The 9,588-nt window shown below is 41.2% G+C and overlaps 1 long non-coding RNA gene across 2 annotated transcripts; it reads left to right on the top strand.

Moving 5' to 3' along the window:
- The first annotated feature begins 1,124 nt into the window (after window positions 1-1,124).
- On the top strand, window positions 1,125-7,182 carry LOC148658683 (uncharacterized). 2 transcript variants are annotated; one of them, XR_015940129.1, is made up of 3 exons: window positions 1,125-1,372; window positions 4,123-4,622; window positions 5,055-7,182. It is a non-coding gene; the product is annotated as an uncharacterized LOC148658683 (long non-coding RNA). The 2 variants fall into 2 exon arrangements; XR_015940128.1 differs by having other exon boundaries at window positions 4,123-7,182.
- Window positions 7,183-9,588: the final 2,406 nt, after the last annotated feature.

Here is a 9,588-nt window from a genome sequence, read left to right as displayed (position 1 = left end):
CCCCGGTTAACCGTGTGTCGCTGGATATACAGTAACACATCCATTGGTTTCCAATAACTGATCAATCTAAGAGAAGTCGCACTGAGCTCAAGACTGAATAGCACAGACAACGACTCTCATGGCATCCACAGCGTTCACGACTCAAATAGCGTGTCACGATAGGGGTGCACACATCACAATCACATTGTGATACCAGCCGCGTTAAAATCGCGATACCTATCGCAGTTGGCGTGTCACTGTCATGGTGCTCTGGCGCCACTGACGCGACATGAAATCCATATATCGCAATATGACACACCTGACAAAATGCCCCCACCCCCGAGGAGCGACATGGAGTCCATACATCACGTACACGTTCTATCTGGGTATATCATGTCGTGATATGACACCTTTGTCGCGACAGCAGCACCAGTGTACCATGAAAGCAAGGCGCCAGTCGTGATAGTCACACGCCCATTGTCACGATATACACTACCGTGATATTCATGCGATCCCTATCATGACTTGGTGTGGAGGTCTTGTTGCGATAGTATCCCATAGTTACACGTTTAGCAACAACATGTCACAGTAGGGAAAGAAAAGGAAAACGTGCTTTAGAAAATAAAACAATATATTTTACAACCACGGTGATTTTACATGCATTACAACCAGAGTTTTATGTCATAGATGGTTAACTTGTTGGCATGCATCATGTCTTAAGTATCATTCACATCTAAGGAGGCTCATACTGTATGTTTATGGATATTGATCATCTTTAAAATGTTAAGGGTACGAGCTAAACTGTCCATTTGCTGCCTGTGTGTTGTAAAGTTCACCTGTGCGTATTGCTATAAAATCCAAAGCTAAAAGTTTTCTTACAATGTTTAAATTATACCATCACAAAACAGAGTATATTAAAGAAGTAAAGAGTTTAGTATAAAATTGCATTATCTGGTGTGTTACACTGTTCAAGAAAACATACTGGATTAGAGCTCTGTATTGTTCTCCAACCATAAAGGTGTGAAATTGCAAAGGCTGCGGTCAACTGATCAAATTCACAATTAAAAGATCTGTTGGTCGTGACCTTGCTGTTTTTGTACGTCACAGAGTGACGTCACAGCCAGAAAAAGAAGGACAGACTCAGAAAACAAATTGCCCCTTTTGTTTTCAGCACATTCATGAGTTAAAGTACCGAGTATGTTGGTACCTGTAAACTATCTTGTAGATAGTCACTTGATTACCCGAAAAAACAAGGCGGTATATCTCGGAAACGAAAGCAGCACAAACGGCATAAACGCAGCACTGACGAATGCGGTGGGTTTCGTCGTTTGTGCTGTTTGTTGGGTGAAGGAGGGGGCAACTTCATGGAGCTGGACAAGCAGACATGGCCTGGGTAATTACATTGCATAGGCTGTATTCTACACCAACGATTGTCCCGCTCAAACAAAGATAAAAGAACTGTGAACTAATCGTTTCATGTTTGCTCATAAGAACCCTGTGAACTCAAACACGTGGATAATGACATTTTATTAAAGAACTTAGATATATGTTCACTTCTGTTATGTGAAAATAAATATTTTTCCAATATTGCCGCGTTCTGCACGTGTGAGATATTAAACTTTTTAATGTTGCTTCTCGGATGTGTTATGAACTACACGTGTCAACTTTGTACGTAGTGCCCCTTAAAATAACATTTTGGTTCTTTTTAATGTTGATGAATGTGCTTTGCATACAAAGTGCAGCAGTGATCTTGTTCATAAAGTTGCAAATTCGGATCTTTACACACCCCTTGGTGGCCATGTATATTTAAGAAGGAGACGACGAGAAACTGATTGTTCCTTCATATTTTTAAAAAAGGACACCGCTACGACGTATTAAAACGTGAACGTTAAAGCCTCTTTGTAAAAACATGCAATTGTTTGCTAGAGTTTAAGACTACACCCGCAACTCTTCTGATAAGGGTATGATATTCGTGAGAAATGTAATTGTCTTGCTCACACAAAAGCACAGAAGATACTGATATTAAACGCAAAATCCACCGCCGCGCCCCAGCTGGTCAAGCAGAGAAACAAAATTGCAGAATTGTTATGCTCGCACCAGTAACAGAGCGCTTGAACTCGGCAGACGAGATCACTGGAGGTCAAGGTCGCCGTGCATGGTGATCACCCGAAAAAGAAGGTGCTATATATCGGAAACGAAAGCAGTACAAACGCTACTTTCAACGGCACACACCGGCTCAAACGCAGCACTAACGAATGAGGGGGGTTTCATCTTTTGTGCTGTTTGTAGGGGGGGCAACTTCACTGATCTCTTCACAGGACATCTAGACAGCAGGGTGTTCTTCTAGGACAGGGCAGGCTAGCACTCAGAAGAGGGAAGAAAAGAGGGCAAACGAAAGGTACAGAAAATAAGGACAAAGAAAAGCAAGGCTAAAAAAAAACCTACAACAAACAGGAGCAGGAATTAACTGGCCAACTGCTAGCATCTGGTTCCTGGAAGCTTTTTAAAATGTCCCTAGGCTGCTTTACTAAGCACTGCAGGAGCTGTGGGAGAGCCGAGGTGAGGGCCTATAATTTCACAGAGCACTGAATGCTGAAGTGGCTGAGTGCTGAATGCTGCCATCACAGTATCTCTCCATCTCTGCTCCCGCGGCTATCGTGTGTGTGCGCACACCTTTCCATGGGTACGGCATACCAGCGTTATGATTTATTCTGTGCCTTAAAGCCATACCTCTACTACTGAACCAACATTTACAGAACTGAAAAACTCTGTAGATTTTTCTAGCTGGCTGCTAACTCTGAGGGACAGGACTCAGACTGCGAACCTCCTGCCCAACTTCCTCGTTAGGGGAGTGTGTGGGGAAGACGGGGCTCATTCAATCAGCTAAAGATTTGCATGTCCCTGATGGACACACATGCATCAGAGCAGCAATGCCCATGGTCAGGCGTGGACATTCAATGCACTGTTCTGCTCAAACAATTGTCTTCACGCACACCACTGATTCCATTTAGCCGTTGAGAATGCCCACAGACTCAACCCAGCAGCCTTGGGCAGCTGGACTTACAAACTTCTGCAGAGTAATTAAAGCCAGGCTGGATCCCACAGCTCTGTCACCAGGCTCACACTGCACAGTCCTGCCTTTCATCCTCCCCCGGCTTCGTCCTCTCTCCTTTTTCAAATTGAGGCATTAATCACAAAGCACTTTTTTTATAGTCATTTTTTTCCCTTGTATTTCTTTACTTTGATCCTGTTCAGGGGCTCTCTGACTGTGATCTTTTCATGTGGGAAAAAAAATAATATCTGTTAAAAAGAGCAATCACAATGTTTGTGTTTCATTAACTCTGGCTTCTTTAATTAACGTTCTTTTCCCCGCTGGTAAGGAGCTCAGTGGTGCACTTTCACTGCGTTCTCACCGTAATTTGATTTCTCCAGATTTAAAAGAGTTCAAATGACTATCTGTTCCGTTTGTCACTCATTAGGCTGAAACGGAAATCATCTCTCCAACATTTCTCAGCTCCAACCTCCAACAGGCTATCAATAATATTGTATTTAAGCATATGTCAAAGAGATCTGGTGAAGAAAAAACAAAGTGTGCTTTCACAACTCATTTGTTGCAAACTAATTCAAAGCTGTGCCAAGTCCTAAACAAATCATTGCATACATGTACATAGCACATGTGTACTCATGATAGCGGAAGTGGAACCTAGCATCTAAAATTAATTCAAAGAAAACAGCACCTCTCTAGCAATTAAGGTCTCAATCACAAAGTAGAGCTTATTGACTAAAAGGAGCTTAAGAAAAATGTAAATCTGTAAATTCACACAATGAGTGGAACAGGCTGCAGGCTGTTCACTTGACCTGTGTCTGTTTACTGCTGCTGGAGGAGTTGTACAGTATACATCTTCTTGAACTTTTGTCTATCAGCTTTTAAAGCTTGGTTCTCTTTTACCCAACTTAAAAAAATAATTAAACAGGGATCCTTGAATCAACTGTTTATGGGGAAAATGAAAAGCAGAAGAAAAAAAGCACACAAAAAAAGGAAATCCTTCAACCACTTCTGCATGGTCTGCACTACTGTGCCAGTTTCAGAATCATGATTGTGTGCAGCACAAATTAATTGCTTTTAATCTCTTTGTGTTTCAGGCGACAAGGACATAGAGAATTTACCTAGCTTCAGCCATACTGCTCAACCTGTAAGCTCCTCTACACACTGCTTGAACAAATGTATTACTGTGTGAGAGAACAGAAGAAACTGAAACTGGCTTTAAGACTGATGATTGCCCATCAATCACAAAAAACACGCCTCAAAACTTTAATTTAAATGCTCCTGGCCTTCCTTTCCCAAGCGGAAAAGGATGATTATTTTGGTTATAGCTCATTTTCCATAAATACAAAATTGAATTGGCCATAACAATCCTACACTGGGAATTTACTCTGCATAAGTTCCAAAAGACTTCAAAATCTAATCTCGGAGACTGCTTCAGTCTGGTTGGAGAGCACCTTCTGGATGACCCAGCTTGCTGAGTGAGGCTCCCTGTGTCTGGCCGTGTACCAGCATGTCACCTTATTGCTCATCAGAGATTCGGCACCATATGTACATCTTGCAAAGCATCTTCATAATTGTCGCAGATCCAGCGAGCAAGGTAATTAAATTTTTATATTATGCCATGGCGTATTGTCGGCCATAAAATGAGAGGAAATCGTTGCTTTAGTTTTATGTCAAGGAAATCAAAGCTACTTGTGTGCCACCTAGTGCCCCCTCCCCATTCCCCCAAGAGACACGGCAGAGACCGATGAATGACTAATGGATAGAAAGCATCCTGCGCCTTCAGTCATTAACATTGTCCCAAAAGGACTCTCCCTGTGAAGTCTTGCCTTCAAAATCCCTTCTGTGGCTTGTGAAACTCCTAACACACAATCACAAGAGACGCAAAAAAACTCACAATGTTGCTGCAACACACTGCTTCACACTGGAGGAATTCCAGTTTTTGAGGCAATGTTTAAGAAGTTATGATCCGTGTTCATTCTCTTGTTTAAAATAAGAACTTGAAAGCTTGATGATTGTTTTCAACAAGGTTTTTAGATCCCTGATACATCCCAATCAGAACTGAACGCTGATGCAACTAACAGAGCTGCTGTTCAAGATATTTGCAGTTCAGTTGTACATGTGTATCTTATGTTTTTGCACCACAACAAAATGAAGGGTCAACATTATGCCTATAATTATGCCAATTAAGGTATTCAGATTATTTTTGTTTTAAAGTTTCCTTTGATTTTAACGATGATATAACTGTGTTTTTCTTTACAGGTTTTATACTGAAAGGTTGATCCCCTCACAAAGTAAGGTACAGCTACACAGTTAATTTCTCTTCTGCAATGGTAATGGCCAGTATTGTAGCACTGACCAGAACACAGTTGGATCAAAGTCATTCTGTGAACAGCTATAATCATTTAATGTAAGGATACATCTCCAAAACAAACTATTCCATTGTCATTTTTATATCATATGGAGTTGAATGGTTCTTTGTGGTGTGGAGGTTCCACATTTGTACAATCTCACCGAAGATACTTCATTTCTCAGAAGCAAAACCTCAATGCGTCACTTACAGGAGACTGTAGAGGACTGTGTAAGGCATTGAAAGACAATGCTGTGCTCACTGCCTACCTGCACGACGCTGACTGCCTTGTTCCTAGAATGCCAGCTGCCCAAAGATATAAGGAAAATTTTTGCAAAAGGTTGGAAATGCCTGGGGTGATTTACAGCAGAAATGTGTGTAGAACACTCCATCTATGGTATTAAAGACAGATTGATTAATCCACCAAGGCAATATTCTTTAAGAATGCACTGCAACCTACTGGACATTTCAGTTGGTTGAACCCTAATGAAGGCAAAGAGGAGGTATGATTCAAATAGTGAGCTTTATTTAATAATAGCGAGGGTAACCTTTCTAGCTGAAGAGAAAATATACACATCTGTACAGGACTCCGCCACCTTTTAATGAAGAATGTGACTCTCTAATGTGACTCTCTTCCTTTGCAGGATCTTAGTCCATCAATGGCAAAACCACAGAAAGGCCAGTATCCATTTATACAGTAGGGTAGAGCAATCAAAGTACATTGCTAAAGCAGCAGTGTCCATAGTGAGGATGTATGACCCTTGGGTTGATGTCCAAAGCCCCTAACCAGTAGGTCACTCCCCGTCAACAAAACTAAACATTTTGCATTCTCACATTTGCTGCATTCTCAGGGGTCAACAAGCACTCCCAATAATGTACTTAGAAAGAATTTGTGAAATTATAAGCCCCCAATTCACTTTGGGGCATCTTATAGTTGGACTGCTTTGAGAACTTTACTTTTGGCAGTCTCCATAGGATTGCATTTTGAGTCAGTCAATAGTTTTAAAGTTTCACACAAAACCTGCCTGATGTGATTTATCTAAGAGCAGGGTTACAAACCCCCTTTACAGCACTTCAGCAAGAGCAGTTGGCTGCCCTTCATTCAATCCATAAATTAGTTATCTTATTTATTCCGAACCTTGACAGTGTTATTTTATCACTTCTTCCCATCCCACAAACTGGCATCACTTGTTATCTTAATAGAAACATATTTGGAAAAGCTCTGTTGGTGCATTAGTGCTTTCCATGGAACTTTTCCTGGTTTCCTATGAATGGGGAAAAAGGCCACCGTCTCAATTGCCCCTTTCCTTAAAAAAGCAAATGTCAGTGAGCACTCAGTCCAGCTGCTATTGTACCTGAAGTGAGCACCGTTCTTTGCATTTACATAGGGAAAGCTAGTACTTATTCTCCATCTTTCAGAACTTTCTTTCCTTTGTTAACATTTAAAATGTCCCCCTTTCGTGTAAGAATAAAAAATGTCTAATAGTTTAATAAAGACAACCTAAAATGAAAGACAAAAGGCTGCTATTTGGGCAGAATGGTGGCTCTGTGGTGCATTTCTGCCTCACAGCACTGAGGCCCTGGGTTCAATTCCGGACCTGGTGTGCTATTTGTGTGGAGTTAGTATGTTTTCCCCATGTTCATGTAGTTTTTTTCCAGATTCTCTGGTTTCCTCCCACAGCCCAAAGACATACCAGTACTGCAGGGTAATTTGGTTTCTGGGAAAACTGGCCCTGGTGTGTGTGTGTGTGTGTGTGTGTGTGTGTGTGTGTGTGTGTGTGTGTGTGTGTGTGTGTGTGTGTGTGTGTGTGTGTGTGTGTGTGTGTGTGTGTGTTTGTGTGTTTGTGTGTTTGTGTGTCCTGAGATGGATTGGTGTCGCATCCAAGAGGTATCCTACCTTGAGCCCATTGCTTGCCAGGATGGGCTCTGACTCTTTGGTGACCCTGTTCTGGATAGGTTTCTGAGAGGTTAGGAAAGAGATGTATGGAAGGCAGCTACTTATGCTTAGCATTAGTTCCAGTCATCACACACACAGCTCTCTCCCGAGCTGCAAAACCATGTTCAATTACCATTCTGATTAAAAACCTAACTTAATGTTAATTTTTTAAACTTCCAAACACAATCTACAAAAGAGCTGCACACATCTCTCATTATTTTTTAAGGACATCTACGGTCATATTATTTATATTCTATCATACAAACATGACTTTAAACGAGCTATTTAAACTAGCCCCAGGCAACACAATAGTCGCTCTGAACTGTCTACTGTGTGAAGGTGAAAATCACAGGACTATCCACCAATAGCTGCCAGTCCTGTAAAAATGGCATGCAGGCATATCTAATACAGTCATAACCTGCACACATCATGCAAACATGCTTGCACTCACACATAATGTATACAGTACATACACATAACATCCATACTTCCATGTAAAGTGCTTGCACACATTTACACATAGTGTACACATATAGTATTTATTCAACATATCCATGCAAATAAACATGACAAGCAACTGCTGTAAGACACAGTACAAACAGAAACTGTCGGAGCGTGATGCCAGGTTGTAGTGAAGGGGGGGTCTAATTGTCACTGCTGGTGCACAGTGACTGCAGGGCTGTCAAGTCTCTTGAGGAGACTGTGGACTGACACACAGAGCCTCACCACTCCCCCCTGCTCCTCCTCCTTCACTTGCTACCCTGCTATCTCACCCCACTGAGATAAATACACACCACAAATAAAGGCTTTCAATTAGCTTCTACTTCAGCAGGAGCAGCACTCTGGGAGGAGAAGGCGCTTCTGTGCTGTTTCTGGATTCAAGGTGCTGTATTGCTGTAATGGGCAGGTTGCAGTATATGGGGAAAAGAATTGCACCTGATGCAATGGTGATGTTTCTCCCTCTGCCTGTAAAACTGGAAAATATCTTCATGGAAACTTGCTGCCCTGTCAGACCTACTGTAAGAGGTCTGCTAACATGTGGGTAACAGAGGCCCTTTATAACAAACATTTTCACACAGAAATTCAAATTCAAAGAGCTTTATTGGCATGAAGGCTGAATTATGGTGATGCCAAAGAACTAATAATTAGTGTGACATTTCCAGACATTTAGAAGAAAAACATGATAATCATTATTCGAATCAAGACTCTTTTCCTCTGGCTCTGACAGAAGGTCACATTGTGGGTTGACAGATCTATTGAGTTCCCTTCCTCTCTGCTCCTGCAGGACTGGAAGATATTCTGACTTTTGCAGGTGTGGAAACTCTGGGATTAGATTTGTTATTTTAGGGATGAATCGTTTGTCGAATCCCAAAGTGTTTATTGCAGTGTTGCAGATAGCCTGAGGCTGTCTTAAAGCTTGATCTTGTTGGATCTCAGAAGATAAACAAGGCTGTGTTGGGAAGCAAGTTAATGGAAGACCTCCAGGAAAAACTAGGTTGTTGCAGTAGTAGTGATGGTGGACCAGTAGGTGGTGCTCTACCCTTTGACTAGAGTCAAGTCAAGTTCAAGTTTATTGTCATTATACTCATATACAGGTATATGGTATAATAAAATGCTATTAAGAGTTTCCAAACCAGTGTTTCAGTTTGATGACAAAGGACTCGTCCTGTGCTGTATGAGGTACCTCTCTTTGGATGTGATATCAATAAAATGTGCGTATTACTTGAGCATTCATGATCACATGAACTGCTTGGGCTTGGGAATCCAAGGGGATGAAAAGTTGTATATAAATGTAATTATGGTGGGTAGGTGCGTCAGAAGAAGGCTTCACGGCCGAAACGTTGTGTTTGCTTTCTTCTTTTTTTCAGCATGGAATAAACCTATTACTTGTTCCTTAAATGTAATTATTGCGAGAATTGATTTTTTTCTCAGAGATGTGAGATTTTATTGGTTCTTATGTCAAAGTTTTCTTTTTCTCCATACTATTAGTACATCAAAATGTAATTATTTCCTCTGCTTATTTAATTTGGCATTGAGCTGATCACTCATTCATTGCAGCACAAAAATGTTTTTGGAACATATGCAAACTCCTACCTCCGGTCAAAGCTGTGCAAGTATATTTGATGTCAGATAGGAAGGAGGAAGATGGAGAACGTGAGAACAGAAAGAAAAAGAGTAGGGGGATTGAAATTGCACTCTCTGTATTTTAAATCAGCTTAGCCTGGGGTAAAAAAAAGTCCATCATGAATACTGTTTACTTATGGCATTAAAGTGTTC

This window comes from Lepisosteus platostomus, chromosome 7, assembly GCF_059453375.1.
Source record: "Lepisosteus platostomus isolate fLepPlt1 chromosome 7, fLepPlt1.hap1, whole genome shotgun sequence".
Lineage (NCBI taxonomy): Eukaryota > Metazoa > Chordata > Actinopteri > Semionotiformes > Lepisosteidae > Lepisosteus > Lepisosteus platostomus.
This window is presented reverse-complemented; position numbering and strand designations above follow the sequence as displayed.